Below are 20,637 nucleotides of genomic sequence, written 5' to 3'. Positions count from 1 at the left end.
AATTATGGAATCACCTTTGTTACATGGTGCAATGTGAATGAAAATATGCTCAGCGAAGGAATCCAGCCACAAAAGGTCACATATTATATTATTTCATTTATATGAAATGTCGGAATAGGTGAATCAAAGAGATAGAAAATAGATTACTTGTTGCCAGGGTCTGGAAGTAGAGGGAATGGGTACTGACTGCTAATGGGTTTTGGGTTTCTTATGGGTGTGACGAAACATTCTGGAATTCAATAATGATGGTGGATGGTTGCAGAATTCTGTGAATACAGTCAAACCCACTGAGTTGTACACTTTAAAAAGGTAAATTTTGTTATGTTAATTATATCACAATAAAGCTATTATTTTTAAAAAGCATAAAAATGGCACAGAAATGGACAAATGGATTATCAAATAAGTCCAATAATCTACAAGTCATATACATACTTTATGTATATTGCATATCTATATTATAAAAGGCCAGTGGCTGTAACGCGTAATGCTATAATGCCCAAATGACAGGTCACCAGGAGGTGCATTGATGGGTCTCGCAGCACGGCGGGTCTAAGGGTCCCATGGTGGCACAGTGGGTCTGGGTCTCATGCGATTTTGTACTGTGGGCCTCTAGTATAAATATAATACTAGAGGCCCAGAGCACAAAAATTTGTGTGCTAGGGGGAGTCCCTCAGCCCAGGCTATGCCCTCTTGCAGTCTGGGACCCCTTGGGGGAGATCACCTGCTGGCTTAAGCTGGCAGTCAGACATCCCTCTGGCAGCCCGGGAGCCCTTGGGGGATGTCCACTTGCCAGCGGGGAGCAGGCCTAAGCTGCAGTTGGACACCCTTAGCACTGCTGAGGAGGCGGGAGAGGCTCCCACCACCACCGCTGTACTGGCAGTCATCAGCCTGGCTTGTGGCTGAGCAGAGCTCCCCCTGTGGGAGCACACTGACCACCAGGGGGCAGCTCCTGCATTGAGCATCTGCCCCCTGGTGGTCAGTGTGTGTCATAGTGACCAGTCACTCCCAGTTGTTTTGCTGTTAGGGTCAATTTGCATATTACCCTTTTATTATCTAGGATAGAGGCCTGGTGCATGGGTGGGGGCTGGCTGGTTTGCCCTGAAGGGTGTCCTGGATCTGGGTGGGGGTCCCTCTGGGTGCCTGGCCAGCCTGGGTGAGGGGCTAATGGCTGTTTGCAGGCTGGCCACAGCCCCTTCAGGGTGGGGATCCCCACTGGGGTGCCTGGCCAGTCTAGGTGAGGGAATAAGGGCTGTTTTCAGGCTGGCCAAGCCCCCCAGCGGGGACCCTCACCCCATGAGGGTGTGGCCATCCTGGGTGAGGGGCTGATGGCTGTTTGCAGGCTGGCCATGGCCCCCAGCCACCCAAGCTCACAGTGGAGGCTGGCTAGAAGCAGGTATCTGGGATTTATTTATCTTCTATAATTGAAACTTTGTTGCCTTGAGCCAAGGCCACAGCCAGCCAGGGCAGGCGGGAAGCTTGGCTTCCTCCATTGCCAGGGCAACCAAGCCTTGTGCTTGTTCCAGCTCCGTGGCTGCCGGCCGCCATCTTGGTTGGGTTAATTTGCATATAGTCGCTCTGATTGGCTGGTGGGCGTGGTTTGGGGGCGTAGCGGAGGTGCGGCCAATTTGCATGTTTCTCTTTTATTAGATTAGATACTAGTGGCCCGGTGCACAGAATTGTGCACATTGAAAGTGAAACTTGTACAAATGAACCAGATTTGTGGCCAACAGGGCCACAGCAGCAAGCTAACCCATGGCCAATTCCATGAGGAATTGGGCTCCCTCCTCCCTCCTCTCTGGGTCTGGGGTGCGGGTGAAGCAGATTTGGGGCTGACAGGGCCCCAGCAGCAACCTAACCTACTGGTCATTATGCATAATAGCTACTGGTCAAACAGTTGCTTAGGCTTTTATATGTATATATAGATTGCACATGTAACATATGTATATATTATATAATATGTATTATATATTGTATATACATGTATGCTATATATGCAATATACATAGTACACAATACTATATATTACATATACATAATATATTATGCATACTATGTTATAATTTATTTTTCTTTAGAAAATATTACATGTAAAGAGTTATGAATAATATTAGTATTATCAATCCATGGAAGCAAATAGGAACTATCCATAAATTATGTTGTGATGACTATCAGGAAAAAGAAAACTGTTTACATACTTCTCATCATTCTCAAGTAAAATTCATATTAGATTAAAAGAAACATTTCAAAACAATCTTTTACTCAGCAGAAAGTAAAGGTAAATAGTGCATATATGTATATGCACAGAAGTGCAAGGCTTTCTTATGCAAGTCACAAAATACAAAAGGTATAATAGAAAATAAGAAGTTGTCATCCTCAAAATTTAACTTTGTAAAAATCTAGAAAATTAAAAGACAAAACAAAACACTAGATAATTGTTTGCAATCCATACATAAATTATATAATATCAGAAAAAAGACCACTGCAAAAATAAATCTTACAAATTCATTAGAAAAATCCAGTAAGAGATGTGCAAAATATTAAACAGGGCACATAAAAGAAAATTAAAGTTAGTAATATCTATAAAAATTTCTTAACAGAAATAGTAATTAAGGAGATATAAATGAAATCAATGAGATATTATTTTCTCCTATAAGATTGACAACAAAAATAATAGTAATTAAAATATCTATTATGAGTTAATTGTGTTGGAAATTGAACCTTTCTTATATAATTGTGTATTGCTTTTTGATAGAATCTTTGAATGACTAGATAGATTATGGATAGATAAATATAAATAAATACTGGGAGTATGGCCACTCTAATTCATAGAGAACTATTTAACATGTACACCATGAGATATGCAGTTTCATATATTTTAGCATCATTTGTAATATTGAAGGATTTGGAAACAAACTTGGAACATTGTACATTTTCAAGATCACTGTAAAAATATTTATCATTAGAGGCCCACTGCACAAATTCGTGCATGGGTGGGGTCTGGCCAGTCTGCCCCGATTGGGACTGATTGGGCTGGGCTGGCTGGAGGGAGGGGCTATGGTTGGTTGAATGGCTGGCTCTGCCCCCTGGTCGAACAACTGGTTGAATTCCCAGTCAAACTCTCGGTCGAGGGGACAATTTGCACATGAGCCTTTTATTATAAGGATTGCACATGAATTTCCAGAAACGGATCACTTCCTCCTCAAGAGAGAATCTATTCCCCTCCTCTTGAACCTGTACTGGGTTTATGACTTCACTGATCTATAGTGTCCTATGAACCTGAGCCTACATGACTTCCTGGCTGGTCTTATTTCTTGGGACATTTACCCTGGGAACCCAGCCACCATGCTGTGAGGAAGGCCAGACCACATGGAAAACAACTAAGGTCTCAGTCAATAGCCATCACTAATTTGTCAACCCTGTGGATGAGCCATCATGGAAGCAGGTTAGATAGTCACTAGTCAAAGTGCCCAGCTGATGCCACATGGTGTACAGAAGACTCTTCCCACCAAGCCCTTTCGAAGTTACAGATTTGTGAGCAAACTAAATGATTATTGTTGTGTTAAACTACTTAGTTTTATGGTAGTTTGTTTTATAAAAATAGATATCAAGAACATAACCTGAAGTTTTATTAAATGGAAAATGATTATTTTCTTTTTTGAATCTCAAGAATCCATGACAAAATATCCTTACAGAAAACACACATCTGCATACAAAAATCATCCTACATCTAAGCTACAATTTAGTTTTCCATCTGTTCCCTAAAACATATATGACTTAGTGGGCACTTTCACTAATGCACTTCTCAGTTTTTAAAACCTGTTGGTTAATTACTGGATTCAAGAGCTGCATCCCTGGATCCACTCCTAATACCTTAGTTGTTGCCTAGCAACTAGCTCGCTTCTTTCTTGGTTTTAGCAGCTACACACATGGAGGGATAGGATGAAGCTTTGAATGATCTTAGTTTCTAAATATCAAGTGAAAATAAAACAGCATAAGTCTTTGAGCCTCCCATCCGCTGATGGATCTGGCAAGAATTCCAAATTAATAGTGATATAAATCAAATCTAGGAAAGCTTCCTTGATATTATTCCAGATATGTCTTTTATTATATTTTATTTTCTTATTTCAATGCATTTTACATTTTGCTTAGCAGGTTCTTAATAAAGATTCGACAATTTTAATTAAGAAACCATCTTTTGGAGATTGTCCTACCATTCAAGGAAAGGAATGAAGGATGAGGGGCAAGCCCTGGCTTTCCTCAAATCCTAGGAAGGCAGAAACGAAAATATGGAAAGTATTTCTGAAATAGAAAATTGCAACCAAACTCTTATTTGCAGATCTTTGTTTTTCATAAACAATAGCTAATCTGAAACAATGAATTTCATGATGAAATCTAAATATTCTGGCCATCAGGAAAAAAGTTCTACAAGAACATGTCTTAGTTATTTCCATCAGTCCAATGATTAGCACAAGGCCTTTCAAGGGAAGAATGCTCAACAGACATTTTTGCAACATAAGTGACTAAAAGGCTGCCTAGAAGAAAAGCTTAGAATGGGTAAGCAAGAATATGAAAGAATTTAAATAATCATTTAAAACAAATTAAAAGGGGACATTTCTAAACATCATGAATTTTATATAAATAATGCCAAACCTTAACTGTACCTATCATAGTGGTTTGCCAAGTTTCTAGAAAGTCCAAAGGTACAATATAAACATCAAACTTGGTTATATTTAATTTTAAATTTAAAACATTTGATACTAAGAACTTCACCATTATAATAGATGAGATTTTCTCAGGATTCATCAGACTGACAGCAATATAAAAAGTCAATGAAAAAATGGATAAATAGGTTTGTATCCACTCCAAGAATAAGATAACATTAATTAGGAGATTATTATGGTAAAAATGCACATAGTGTATATTCTGTTTTGTTGCTGTTGTTGTTAGTGTTAGAGATACACATACACACAAAACACCAAAACATGTGACTATAGCATACCTAAAAAAATAGGCTTACATGCTTAATAAGGTAGGTCTGTATTTTGAAAGCATCATGATTATCCTTTATTTTAACAATAGAGTGGAATCTCAGTTCTTCCATTTTATGACACTTGGGAGATTGTAAACAATTCACCTCTCTTTTCTGAGGTTCAGTTTCCTCCTTATGTAAAGAAAGTCATGACCAGCTACTTGACCTAAGGGCTAATATGTGGTATAAGGCAATAGCTTTCAAACTTTTTTGAGGTGATCCACAGTGAGACATATATTTTATACTAGAGGCCTGGTGCATAAAATTCTTACACTGGGGAGGAGGGTGTCCCTCAGCCCAGACTGTGCCCTCTTGCAGTCCAGGACTCCTTGGGGAATGTCCGCCTGCCAGCTTAGACCCAACCTCCTGGGGATCTGGCCTAAGCCAGCAGTCAGACATCCCTCTCACAGTCTGGGGCTCACAGTCCAGGACCCCTCACTCCTTACCATCAGCCTGCAGTGTAGGCAGGAGAGGCTCCCTCCAGCACCCCTGCACTTGCCAGCTGTGAACCCTTTGGGAGCACACTGACCACCAGGGGGCAGCTCCTACATTGAGCGTCTGCCCCCTGGTCAGTGCACGTCATAGGGACGACCAGTCATTCCGCTGTTTGGTCGATTTGCATGTTAGGGTTTTATTATATAGGATTGACATTCAGTACACACACACACACACACACGGATATGAGCATATTCAAATAGAAGATTTTGGAAACTGTATTTACCTTTCTATTACAAACTACTGTCTATTATACTTTGTCTATTTCGTTAAAAGAAAAATTTGGTTTCATCCCACTAAATGTATGTCTAGATCTACTAGTGGGCTGCAAACTATAGTTTGAAAAAATGAAAGTAGAAAGTTAGGGAGACAATATCCTATGATTTGAGATGTTTGTGCATGAGAGCACTCCTGCACTTGCATCTAAATAAAAATTTTCAGTCACTGCATGCACACTTTGCTGAATTCAGGAAAAGAACTCAGTGCATCAGATAAAATCAGAGAGGAAAGTGATAATTATCAATCAATTACTTTGCTTTTAATGGTAACTGTTTAATGACTAAGTAGTAGCATACCACCATTCCTGTTTTTCTGAGAATTTTAATAGATTGACAGGAATTCATTTTTTTAAAAAACATAAGTGATATGAGCATTATTCAATATTTTATGAAATTATAGCTTTTGAGTAATTGGTTAGCTTCATGTACATACTGGAAAATTTTCTGTGATATTACCAATCATTTTATTTATTTGATATCCTATGGAAAAATAAACCTTTTTCTTTGCCCTTTCTATGCACCTGGAGATAAAATAAGATTTGCTTTCAAAAAGTACTTCATGGCTTGAAATAAGTAATTCCATTTCATGGAGTTATATATTTTTATGCCTTTTCAAATTTCAGATTTACTTCCAAAGATCCTGAAACACTAGAAAGAAAAAGGATAGGAGAGTTCCATACATACTACCTACTCCCATATTTCCCAAATACCTGGACTGTAGCTCACTAGCTTACTTGCTAAGATGTTTCCAATATGGAACCTCCTAAATTTAAAACATTTGAATTAGTGAAGTTTGTCTTTCCTTAATTGTGTTTTTTTAAAATCACATATGTTTATATACAGTATATTTGGAATGTGGAGACAAATCAGAGCCTTATAAAGTTGAGACAAAGTACAAAATTCAAAGAAAAGTGCATCCACTCCCAGTAGCTTAGAAAGATCACATTAAAAATTCATAGTGTGTATTCCCACCAATGTATCAGAAAAAAGGAGGATTAAGGTTTACCTGCAACTTCTTCAACTGTCTCCCCACCAACATGGCTTTTGTTCTGCCTGTATGAGAACTGAATACAGGTGTGGTTCTAACAGCCAAACAAAGGGGACTCACCAGTGAGCAGAGATGAGCCTAGAGCTCAGATTATGAAGCTCTAAACCCAAGGCCTGCTGTCATCATGCTGCATCTATAATGTGACTGGTGAGGGGCTATCTCCCAGGCTGCAGAAGCTGTCCAGGGAGATTGTCTCCTCGGGCATCTCACTTTTCAAATGCTGCTGGGGGGAGGGGGGATTGACAGGCTATGAACTATGCTTCTCCCCCCAAATAATTTCTTTTGGTTGCATATCACCAACACCTGTCTTAGACATCCCAGTTCTCCAACCCTCTTTCTCCTTCCTTTTCTTTCATTTTCTTCTCTTTTCTTTTTAAAATATATTTTATTGATTTTTTACAGAGAGGAAGGGAGAGGGATAGTTAGAAACACTGATGAGAGAGACGCATCAATTAGCTGCCTCCTGCACACCCTCCACTGGAGATGTACCCGCAATCAAGGGACATGCCCTTGACCAGAATCGAACCTGTACCGTTGAGTCTGCAGGCCGATGCTCTATCCACTGAGCCAAGCCAGTCAGGCCTTTTCTTTCCCTTTCTTTCTTTTCTTTTCTTTTTTTTCCTCTTCTCTTCTCTTTTCATTGTATAAACAATTTAGTCTTTATTTTTTTTAAAATATATTTTATTAATTTTTTACAGAGAAGAAGGGAGAGGGACAGAGATAGAAACATGGATGAGAGAGAAACATCGATCAGCTGCCTCCTGCACGCCCCCCAGTGGGGATATGCCCGCAAACAAGGCACATGCCCCCGACTGGAATCGAACCTGGGACCCCTGAGTCCGCAGGCCGACGCTCTATCCACTGAGCCAAACCGGTTCGTCTAGTCTTTAATTTTTATTGCCCTAAAAGTCAAACCAAAACAGAAATGGGAGGTAGGTAAACAGGGATGGGGAAGTGCATGAAAAACATAAGTTTTTAATTTCACAATTTGAGTTTTTATGAGTTTTTAAGAGTTAAATAATTATTGCATGGGCATTAAACACACATATAATTATGGTTTCTTTGTGGAATCAAAATGTCTGATAAACAAAACAGTGTGGTGTCCCCATGAGTTGGTAGAAGCCACGGCAGAGGCCCTCTGCCTAAATTACTTATACAAAATGTTATCTATAAATGAACATTTACTAACAAACTTTAGGACATTAGACTCGAGGGGCCAAATCACACATTGGCATACAGTAAGTATTCAGGAATAATTAGCTTTTTAGTTGTTGCTATTGTAATTTTTTTTCACCTGGTTTAGGAGATAGAGGTAATGACAAGGAAGAAAACTGCATTACTGTTTTTGTAGAAGGAGTGCAGGTGGTGTTGTTGTTTTTAAATTCAAGACCCAGTTTCATTAGGCTCCTCTTTTTGAATCATTTCCTACAAATATGCTCCTGTAGGCAGAGCCATATATTTCCTGTCTCTTTCCTACCCCTTTCCAATTATCTAGAATATGTTAAATAAAATAAATAGCTAAACCAATGAATAGAAACATGAATGAATGAACGAATGAATGAAAAAAGAATTTAACAAGAAAATAAAATTAATCAGATCTGGTATTCCTATTAACTTGATTTTGTTAAATATCATAATACAAGCATTTTATTTTGGCCATAAGGAATATATATGTATATATATATATATATATATATATATATATATATATACACACACATACACACACACATACATACATGCATACTTGACTTTAATGCTAAACTAAAGCATCAAATTCCTTATAAATACTTTAGATTTCAGTTCACAAGAATATTGGATTTTGCCACGAGAAAGAAGGAAAAGTAAGCAAGCAAGCAAACAAAAAACATTCAACTTAAAGTTTCATTTAAAATAATTAATCATCCCTAGGAAATCTCATAACAATTTATCCAAATTCTAGCTCTCATTTTATTTATCTCTCTCAGAAGAAATTAGTAATTTCTCATGCAAATAAGTGGATATGACTAGGATGCTAAGTATGGACTGAATGATTTCTATGTATTGTCAATAATTACATGCTTTGGTCTAGCTGTATTTTCTCCCCTGTATGTTTATCAGGGAAAATAATGATACGTATGGGTAATGTAATACAAATTTTGGACTCAGTCCATGGCAATCCAACATGGACACAAATCACCCTGGGACCTTCCTCCTCAATGCCAGGGTTTGACACAAGCTCTCTCAGCAAGGATGCCAAGAAGTCCGCAAGAGCTGATCACAGCTGGTCACTGTTTCCCCTGAGTTCAACTCAGATGATTGCTACTGTGTCTCCTTTTTCATTTGAGCTTATTTGAGAGTTTATAATGAGCTAAATATAACATGCATTAAGAGTTTTAGGAAATGACCCTGCTATATCATGAATGATTGCATTCAGGGAGCTAAAAATATATGCTAGTAGATGGAAAATATGAGCCATCATGATGAAAAGAAATACTGATGGGTTCTTTGGAAGGAGAAAAAAAATATTTCCAGAGAAAGCTTATATGGGAAAGAAATGAACTGTCTTGGAAATTCTGTCAGAATGTGTTTTTAAATTCTAGTGTTTACCAAGATCAGAAAGTGCTAGTATGAAATACTATGATTCTATGGTTTATTTTGAGTTAATTAACATGAAATGTTTTAATTGTAAAAATATATTAAGCTCAGCTGGTATGACTTAGTGGTTAAGCATTGACCTATGAACCTGGAGGTCATAGTTTGATTCCTGGTCAGGGCACATGCCTGGGTTGTGGGCTCAATCCCCAGTGTGGGACCTGTAGGAGGCAGCTAATCAATGATTCTCTCTTCATTGATATTTCTATCTCTCTCTCTCCCTCCCTCATGCTTCCTCTCTGAAATAAATAAATAAAATATATAAATATAATAGAAACATTTGTAATATTGAGACCATTGGACAATATACTGGAAACACTGTGTTGGCATTTGGAGTATGTGGTATCTAAATGTCCTTTATTTTTATAGGATTTGGTCACACATTAATTTAGATGACTCCATAAAACTGTATAATTGATGTTATACACTCTAAACAGTTCTAATTAGTTCAGTACTGATCATTTTATTTGTGGAAAATTCTTGTTTTTCTTTTTTTACATTCCCTATCCTACTCCCAGGACAACTTCTGAAACATAAATAAGAACTGTTTCTAAAACAGAAATGAGGCATTATTCTTACAGTCCCTTACATCTAGTTCCACTTTTATGATTTTGCTGAAACAAATCTCTGAGAAGACTCACTAATGAGACAATTTAATGGATTTCTTTTAATCCCCGCACTTCCTGCCCTTTTGACAGCATATGAGACTTTGTGGCAGTGCATTAAGAAAACCCTGTGTCTGAAAGTCAGTGTCTCTCTCTTTCTCTCTCTCTCTCTCTCTTCTGTTCTTATGTGTTCCCCTCTGTCTCCTTCACTTACTCTGCTTTCTCACCCACCCCTTATATAAATACATACTAGAATTTGTCATTAATATTTGCTGTTTCTGTAATCATTCCCTTGGTTATCACATCTTTCAATTTTCCACATTAATGAGGGTGATTCAAGTTCTTTGCTTTAAGTCTCAGCATTCTCTTAAGTCATAAGGAAATTATTTCCTTCTTATCTCAAAAAATTGACATGCCCCAAATTCAGTTGGTTGTTTAACAAGTGCATTGTATCACCCACCCATTTCCAAACTAACTTCTCTTTGCTTTATGAATGATATCATCACCCACTACGTCTCCCAGTTTCAAAAGCTTGAGGTCCATGTTGACTGCCCCTTAGCTCAGGTGTGAGAGTCAATCACTTGCCAAGTGTTATTGAATTTATGAACTAACATAGAATGTTAACTTGGCACTTACAATCTGACAAAGATGACTTTTAGCATTTTGCATATTTATATACAGTATAGAAAAGCCAGCGACTGGAACCACTGGAACGACTGGCCACTATGACGCCCACTGCGGTTAGCAAACCTGCCCAATTGGGGGTTGGGGTTGGCCAGCCAAATTCCCGTGGCCCTTCCCCCAGCCGGCTCCACCCCCCAATCGGCCCACCCCATCCCATCGCCCACAGCCTCTTCCCCCAGTTGGCCCCACCTCTGATTTCACCCCCCACCCCAATAGGTGGCGGGGCTGGCCAGCCAACCTCCTGCAGCCCCCGCCACCCAGCCAGCCCCAACCCCAATGGCCCCAACCATCCAGATTGGCCTGCAGCCTCTCCCCACAACAAGCTCTGCCCCCAAATGTTCCCCCCACTACACCAATCAGGGGTGGGGCTGGCCGGCCAACCTCCCATGGCCCCTCCCCCAGCCGCTGATCCCTGATTGGCCCCCACTCCGATCAGGGGTGGGGCCCGCTGGCCAATCACCTGTAGCCCCTCACCCCCGCTGGCCTGGCCCTGATCAGGCCCTGATTGGGGCGGGCTGGACAGCCAACCTCCCACCGTCTCTTCCTTCCAAAAGGCCCGGCCCCAATCCACCCCAATTGGGGCAGGGCCAGCTGGAACCCACCCATCATCTGTGCACAAATTCATGCACTGGGGCTCTAGTATTATGATAATCCTCAAAGCATGATATGAAAGGTATTACTGTCCACATTATAACATTTTGGAAATAAGGGTTCAGTGTGTGTAAGTAACTTACCTAAGCAAGCCAGAAGATGGACAGGATCTGGGACTGAGACCCATTTTTTATAATGGGTTTTTGTCTAGTGTGCATTCCATTGAACTACATCATTTTTATTTCCATAGTGTCATATCCCTCTACTCCTCCCTAATCCTCTTTATTCCACACAACTCTTGACTGTACTAGGAGTCTTTTTCCTCGCTGCTTCAAGTTTTCCTGAATTACCTGTTTATCATATGACTATTCAATAAACTTTAACTGCTCTTTATTGCCTATACGTTTTGGAAAGATTCATTAGATAGGTTCAACAGTTAAAGTCTGCTTGTTCTCACCGAAACTGGTTCCAATTACATTAAGCAAAACACAATGGAAAGACAAAACTTCATAAACACATACATGCACACTCACACACAGAGGTTTATTGGCAGGATAATGATGAGCTCACTGAAGAAAAGGAGAAGCAGAGCCTTGGAAAGGACCAGAAAGCAGGCAGATTCTGCTGGTGGGATTTGAGGACCTTTGCATGAAGGTGCTGTAATCAACTGACTCAGCTCCAATAACTTCTATCTGTCCCCTTGTTCTGACTCACATTACCAAGTGACACTGATTGGCCTACATTGGTTAAGATGTCTACCACTTGGTAGGGGCTTGGAGAGAAGATTGATGAAAGGTAATATTATTTTATTTATTTATTTTTTAAATATTACCATTTTTTTGTTTTGTTTTGTTTTAAATATATTTTTTATTGATTTTTTACAGAAAGGAAGGGAGAGGGATATAGAGTTAGAAACATCGATGAGAGAGAAACATCGATCAGCTGCCTCCTGCACACCTTCTACTGGGGTTGTGCCCCCAACCAAGGTAGATGCCCTTGACCAGAATCGACCCTGGGACCCTTCAGTCCGCAGGCCGACACTGTCCACTGAGCCAAACTGGTTAGGGCGAAAGGTAATATTATTGACAATCGCAAGTGATTAGATGAGTGGAGACTCCGACAGGAAACTGCTCAGAGGTTACAGAAGGGGGCACAGGCACCCACATGCAGGGTATGGGGGTGCTCCAATCCAGCCACAGCCTTTTCAGTATCATCTTTCCTCTTCCTATTCACGCAACCTTGAAATTCTCACCATTCTCCATGCAGGTGGTAAGCCTTTCATGCCACTGTTTTCTGGTCCTTTTGCTTCTCCCGTGTTTTATCTAAAAAAACATCTTCATATTTTTATAGGTCGTACCCAAAGAATGCTCTTATGACCATTTAATATTTCTACAGACATGTAATTTCTTGCTCTTTTCCTTTTCCTTCACATTTCCTTTTGTTACTCTTCAATATTACCTTTCAAATTCTGCCTTCTTTTTTACTGAAATATTAGGGCTGTGATAATAGGCAACATGTCATATTCATCTCAGCATCCTCTCTAATGATGAACACTATAGGTCCTATAGGTTGCAGTAATTATTAATTATAGATATAGTTATTTTTATTATCCTAATTTTCTTATTGTTTCTTATTGTATCAAAGTGCTAGATTTAATCTGCAATGCAATTATATCATTTTTCTCCAACTTCATTGTAATGTCCTCGATGGGAAATTACACATAGCATTTAAAGTTATTAACTTATACCTACTACATAATAAATAATGTATTGATCAAGCTTTGATTTAATACAGTTTAATAGCATTCTAACAGATTATTTTAAAAAGAATAATTTTACTTAAAGGAGACAGGAGAAAAATAAGCCAATAATAGGCATTTTTTAGGACATTATTACTCAGATCAAAGCTATGAGGTGGGCATTATTATTCTTATTTTACATATCTGGCAATAGAGAGGGTTAATTTCTCACAGGAAATAAAAGTTAGAGCCAGGGCCTGTCATATGTTAAAGATTGCTCTTCCCACATATTCTGGAAGTTATATGCATATGCCACTCTCTCAGTTGGATTATCAACAACAGAGAGCCATTCTTCTTCAAAGAAAATTAAAAAGGGCTAGAAGTAAATTACATATCATTGGAAAAGAACAAGACCAATCTTTGCAGCAAATAACCCAATAGAAAAGAATAATTCTTACAAGAGGAAACACAGTTGTCCACTCAATGCAGAAATGATTCCAATCACAACTTGAGATCAGAAAAAGGCAGAATCTACTAGCAGATCTCATTTTCAACTACTAGACTAGAAAAAGGCAAAACATGCAATAATATTAGGACACAGAGATATGGATGTGCACTGTCGAAAGAAGTGTAAATTAGTACAGCCACTTTGGAGAGCAATTTGGTAGTATCTACTCACACAAAAACAGGGAAGCAAACAAGCAAAACCCGTGCACACTCTGCTACCAGCTTTCCACTGCATTGAATCCTAAAAAAGAAAAGAAAAAAAAAAGCACTCATACACGTGACCATGGAGATATGTGCGAGGGCAGGGCGTTCACTGCAGCATCGTTTGCATTAGGAAAAACTAGAAACAACATCAATCCCATTTTCTACACATTTATATGCTTTGCTCACATTTTACTTGGTTGTGTGCCTTATTTTATTTTTTAAGGAACTCTCAGTAAATTTTGGATATTAATTCTTTGCTTCATAAATGTTGCAAATATTTTTCAGCTACCATTTATTGTCTGTTTTCCATGTTCTTTCTTGCAAAATTTTATCTCAATCTAATCTAGTTCCATTTGCCAATTTTGGCTTTTGCTTTATATATCATTTTAGGAATTGCCTTTCTTACCTCAAAGCCCTAACCACATTCTCCTATATTTTTCCTATTTACCTTCACAGCCTTAATTCTTTAAGGTTTTTAATCATCCTGGAATTCTTTCATGATCTTTCATTATGAAAGGAAAGGAGCTCTGTTTACAAAATTCTTTCTTGCCTCCCAACAAGTTCTCTAAATTATGTTTCAATTAATACACCTCATATATCAACCACGATTTCTTCGACAGATTTTGTTTGCAGTGGGTTTGCCAACTGCATTCTTTTCTTTCCTGTAGTGAGGGTGCGGGTGGAACACAGCCTCTAACGAGTCACTTGTTTGCAGCTCCATTGGCCCCCTCTGCTCCTTCTGTCCTGTGCCCCTCTCAGAGCTGGGACAGTTCAGGGGCACCGTTGGCTCATTTTCTCTGCATCTGCATGTTCTAGGCTGCAGTCTCCTCTGTTCTCTCTATTTGCTCCTACTGTGCAGAAATTAATGAAATACCCTAATCCTTTCTAACAAGGATTTACAACATTTACATTCCTTTAGTATCATGGGGATGGGCACTGGAGAGGGAGGGTAGATAAATGCATGTGTGTAGCCCACTAGCTTTTAAACATACTACCACATGCTATTTAAAGTTGTCACTATATTACCTCTTATGGTCAAGTGGATTTATCTGTGTTCTTGCTGGGGAAAATAACGAGGTTCATTTATGCATTTAAATGAAATATCTTCAAGCTCCAACTACTTCAGCTCGAATTTTTCCTCATTAGCAAGATGTGATCGTTTTCCTCAATTATAATATTACCTATTTAATCAGGACTCAGCTAGACTCCTTCCCCCCATAACTACTTATCTCGAATTTGTCAAATTTCTTAAAGTGACCCAAGCCATAGGACTTTTAATTGGTCATTCACAATAGCAAGTAATAAAGTAAACTCAGATAATATGAAGGACTCATAAAATTATTCAGGTTATATTTTCTCAACTTACCTCTCTCACATGCTTTCCTGCTGCTCCCTTAATTCCCAGCCTCAGATGCTTCCATCTCTACCCCTGCTGGAGGTGAGGACACCCTGCTGACAGCTAGAATTCAAACACTGTCATCAGGTGGGACACTATTCCAGCCTAAGGCACCTCAGCTGCCAGCCATGCTCTACTCATGCTCATTGTTGTGATCAGGACATAAGTGACACTCTGACTTGTACAAGTAGACTGAAGGAGAAGCCTAATCCTACACAAACTGCAGCTACCTAGCTTTTATCAGATTGCAGAGAAATTCACATTCATGTAAAACAACACAAATATCACTGCATGATGCCGTGAAGCCCAATATATCATCTTATAAAATTTTCCTTTTTCTTCAAAAGATGAATACCAGGTTGTTTTTCTTTCATTTACAGGAATGTATGGAATACATATAGTGATGTATGTATGTATGTGAGTTTTGAATGAAAGGAGAGGATGGAGCATTATATCTAAAGTGAAAAGAAGGTACACAGAAAGAGAGAGTGAGGGGAGAGAGAGTAGGGAGAAGGAAAGAGAGGAGAGAAGGAAAGAGAGAAGACAGAAACAATTGTGCAACCCTCCATCTGAAGTGTGTAAATGTACCCCAGATATCTTTATTCTTGCTACTCTATGTATGTTTTACATTGATCCCATAAAAATGTGACTGGAGCATCTCTTTAAAAAGTAAATAAAACAAGAAGCAGGAAAAGTTGAAAGACCTAACTGATCTACATTGTTAGTCAGCCTAGAGCTGTCCTTGGTGTCAACCTCACCACTAACATCAGGGAGAATTTGTTGTGTGGCGAACATAAGAATGTAAACACATTTTTGCCTGCTCAAGTCAAATTGCAGATGACCACTATCCCGTCTAGCAGCATCCCCTTTCTATTTGTGGCTTTCTTTTCATTTTTTTGACAAATTTTCTTTTTCATCACCCAGGAACTAGCTCCTTGTTTCTCCTGTCCCAGGGATTAGTGCAATAAACACCTTTACTTTAATGTATATAATTATTTATCTCATTAAGGGAAGAAACACTCTAACAACAACTACCAAAAACAAAATGAACCCACACATGTTTTGGTAAAAATAAAATAGAATGTCCAGAAATATATATATATAAAATCAAATTTCAGGATGCAGAGATCATTCGATGGGGAGAGGACACTGTTTCAACGAATGATGTTCACATGCAAACAGATGAAAATAAGCACTCACCTTACTTCAAGTTAAAAACTTAATTTAATATAGATCAAAGATGTGAATGTAGAGCTAAAACTAAAACTCCTAGAAAAATAGGGGGAAATCTTCATGGCATTGGACTTAGTAATGATTTCTGGGATCTGACACAAAACTCATAGGCAATAAAAGAAAAAGAAAAGAGTAGATAAATGGGATATCATCAATATTAAAAACTTTTATATCCAAGGACACTATCAACAAAGTGAAAAGGCATCCAACATATTGGGGAAATATTTGAAAATTGTATTATGATAAGAGATTAATATCCAGAATATATAAAGAACTCCCACAACTCAACAAGAAAAACAAAAACAAAACAATCCACTTACAAATAGGCAAAGGACTTGAATAAATATTTTTCTAAAGACAAATACACAAAATGCCAATAAGTGCATTAAAGATGCTAAAAATCACTAATCATCGTGGAAATGAAAATTGAAAACACATAAAAATACCACTCCATACCCATTTGGATGAGTTTTATTAAAAAAAAAACCCCAAAAACAGAAAATAATGATGTTGGTGAGAATGTGCATGAATTTGAATCTTTGTGCATTGCTGGTATAAATGTAAAATGGTGAAACTACTGTGGGAAACATAGCAATTGCTAAAAAAAATTAACAAGATTATCATATGATTGAGACTCAAACAGACACTTGTATACCCATTGTCATAGCAGCATTAATTATACAGTCAAAAAGTGGATGCAACCCAAGTATACATGAATGAATTGATAACCAAGATGTGATGGTTGCATGGCATTGTGAAGGTACTTAATGCCAAGTAACTGTATTTTATGTTATGTATACTTTGCTACAATAAAAATATGTAAAAAAACCATTTTGGGGGGGGAAATTACATGCAATTACATTTTCATCTAGACAACTGGAAGGCAATAATCACAGTTCCTCAAAGGCTATTTAGTAATGAAGTCCAATGATGGGTAATAGGGGTCTTCTCACACAATCATTCAAGAATATTTATGCAGGTCTGCTACATGTCAGGGGAAGTACTATCAGCAAATCAGATACTGTCTCTGCACTAACTTGGAAGCAAGCAGGAGAGAAAAATTAATCAAATAGTGACAAAAATCAATATAGAAATATATAAAAGGTCAGGCAATCAGCTGTGTTCATATTTTACATGCAGTAAATCTTAATCTTTTCTCAAAACTTCTTTTCAAAACTACTTTCTTGATATTCTTCCCTAACATTATTTGCACTCTCTGGCAGAATTCAAAGGGTTTTTAGTCACTTTCCACAAATAAAGATATAGGTCCCTTTGTTTGGGTAATAAAAACTACAGTATACCATCAAAACTAAAAACAATTATGCCATTTAAGTATTTTTCCCCCATTTCAGGATTTATTTGTGGAAAGGGTTAAAAAAAAAAGAGCCAAATTCATAGCAGTTGAGAGTACAATGGTGGTTGCCAGGAGTAGGGGTGGGGAAATTGGAGAGATGTTAGCCCAAATGTACCAAATTCCAGGTATAAAATGAATAAGGTCAGGGTATCCAATGTATAGCATGGTGAATATAATTAATGACACCCTCATAAAGATAAGAGTTGTTCAGAGAGTAGATTTTCAATGTTATCACCACACACACAAAAGGAAATTATGTGAGGGGATAGAAGTGTTAACTAATATTACTGTGGTAATCGTTTCATAGTACATGGGTATGTGAAATCACATTAATCTTACATATGTTATACGTCAATGATATCTCAATAAAGTTGGAAAAAATTACTTGAAGAGGATTCTGCCATAATACTATGATTATGTTCCCTTATATCCCTAGAAGAACTTTCAGAACCATGGACAGTCTCAAGCTAAATCACATACTATTTTCTAACCAGGACTGCAGAGAAAATCAAACTAACATTGAGAAAAACAATTAACTAAATTTATCTAATTTCATAGAATTATTTGAATTTTCTATATCATTTTCCAGTTGTCTATCATATTTAACACGATGATAGTCTGGCTGGTGTGGCTCTTTGAGTGTCAAACTATGAACCAGGGAATCAAGGTTCAATTCCCGTGAGGGCACATGCCTGAGTTGCAGCTTGATCCCCAGTAGGGAGTGTGCAGGAAGCAGCCAATCAATGATTCTCTCTCATCATTGATGTTTCTCCCTCTTCCTTCCTCTCTCTGATATCAATAAAACATATTGACAAAAACCCCACAATGATAGAGAAATTTCCATAAAGGTATGATGCACAGTAGAGAAGCTACATGTGGCTATCTGTGCTTTCTTGTTACTATGCTATTTAGCATCTCCTCTAAAAACAAGACCAGGTGCTCTGCCAAATACAAGCTTTCCTCACTTCTTATAATAACAGCAGCTAACCCTTGTGGGAGGCAATGGTGAGTTTATGAATTTATTTCCTCTGTGGCAAGAACAATATTAGAAAAATCTTTCTTGTACCTTGCCATGCCTGTTACAAATTGTGGCAAGCATTTTAACTATGTTACTAGTTTTCGTTACCTTAAATGCCATTTTGCATCACTGGTGCCAGCACAGCTGGTCACCAAGTGCCACAGACCTGTACCTGCCTCCCCCCAATTCTATCCCAGTTGCTCAGGCAATTTTGCTTTCTGATAAGGCTTGTTTCAGGCTGCAGAAAAGCCGTGTCTTACTCCACCATTACACAAATCATCTCCTCAATCAAAGCTCACAGGTTCAGGTAGCAGCACACACTGACTCCTGATGGAGAGAAAGCCTTCAATCTGATGAGCTAGGAATGTTGAAGTAGCACTACAAAAAAACAGATGTGCTACAAATGTTCATAAATGCCTTGCAGAGAGGTCGATGCATTGCTTCTTATAAATGCCCTTATCCAAATAAATATTCTCAGGTCAAGGGCAAATAGTCATCATCCTATAATAGTGTTATTTTGAATGTATGCCAGAAGTAAGAAGGACAACACAAAATAAAGTGCACCAGCAAGGGATGTGTCCATAACAAGCCACTAACTTCTATAGCACCCTATATCCTGACCAACAATATTGACTTGAATATGTACACTTCTAAGATGCCTGCTGGTCTAATTGTCCTTGATTCTAGTGTTCAGAATGAGACACACCTGTCTCTTTTTTTGTTTGTTTTTCAGAGCTTCAAGGCTTTCCCCACTCCAGCACTGCTTCCTTTGTTCTTCACTATCTCTAAAAACACTACAACTCTAGTATAGGTTAGCAAACTAAGATACACACATTTTAAATATCTTCCCATGATTGCTTTGTATTAGAAAAATCAGTACTGGCAAAGAACTTGAGTTGCTACCTGCAGAATTTAGGTAATGCAGAAACAAAAATAATTCCTTTATGGTTTAGTCTGAATTACTATGGCTCCCAACTTTATATAGCAATGAATAGAGGCATCCCAAGTTGAGAAAGATAATTTTTATTTTGTAATGCACTTTTCTATTTTCCTATCACTTTGTTCTTCTATAGTCATGTACTCAAACACTAGCAGTCATTGTCATTATTACAAAAACTAGGTGCCCAGTGCATGAAATTCGTGCATTGGGTGGGGGGAGTCCCCTCAGCCTGACGTGCACCCTCTGTCACGTTCCAGGACCCTGGCCGCTCCGGGCCTAGGTGCCAGCCTACAGGCTCAGGGTGGCCTAGCTCCCAAGGATGCCTGTCCCAGGGACATAGCCTTTTGGTGCCGGCAACCATGCACACACTCCAGTGGGGCAAGCTCCAGGCCCCACCCCCGGCTTCCACACGTGCCGCCCCAACCCCAGCTCCCCGGCGCCCACGTGCACTACCCCAACCCTAGCTCCCCGCATGCCGCCCCAACCCCGGCTCCCTAGTGTCCATGCATTGTCATGGTGACGCGGGGAAGTACCTGCCCCGCCCCTGGCTTCCATCTTTGTCAGGTTAATTTGCATACTCACTCCTCATTGGCTGGTGGGTGTGGCTTGTGGGCATCATGGAGGGACAGTTAATTTGCATGTTTCTCTTTTATTAGTGTAGATTTATATTTATTAACATGAAAATGTTTATGATATATTGATGTTTCAAGCAGTTACAAAAAAGTTAGTATAAACCTTTTATATTTATATTCATATATATTAAAATAACCATATATGAATTATCCTATCTAATAATAGACAAACATGGTAATTAACCATACCTCCGCTATGCTTCCCATTGGCTAATCAGCAGGATATGCAAATTAACGGCCAACAAAAATGG

The sequence above is a fragment of the Myotis myotis genome, unplaced genomic scaffold (assembly GCF_014108235.1).
Source record: "Myotis myotis isolate mMyoMyo1 unplaced genomic scaffold, mMyoMyo1.p scaffold_m19_p_14, whole genome shotgun sequence".
Taxonomy (NCBI): Eukaryota; Metazoa; Chordata; class Mammalia; order Chiroptera; family Vespertilionidae; genus Myotis; species Myotis myotis.
Note: the sequence above shows the minus strand (reverse complement) of the source record.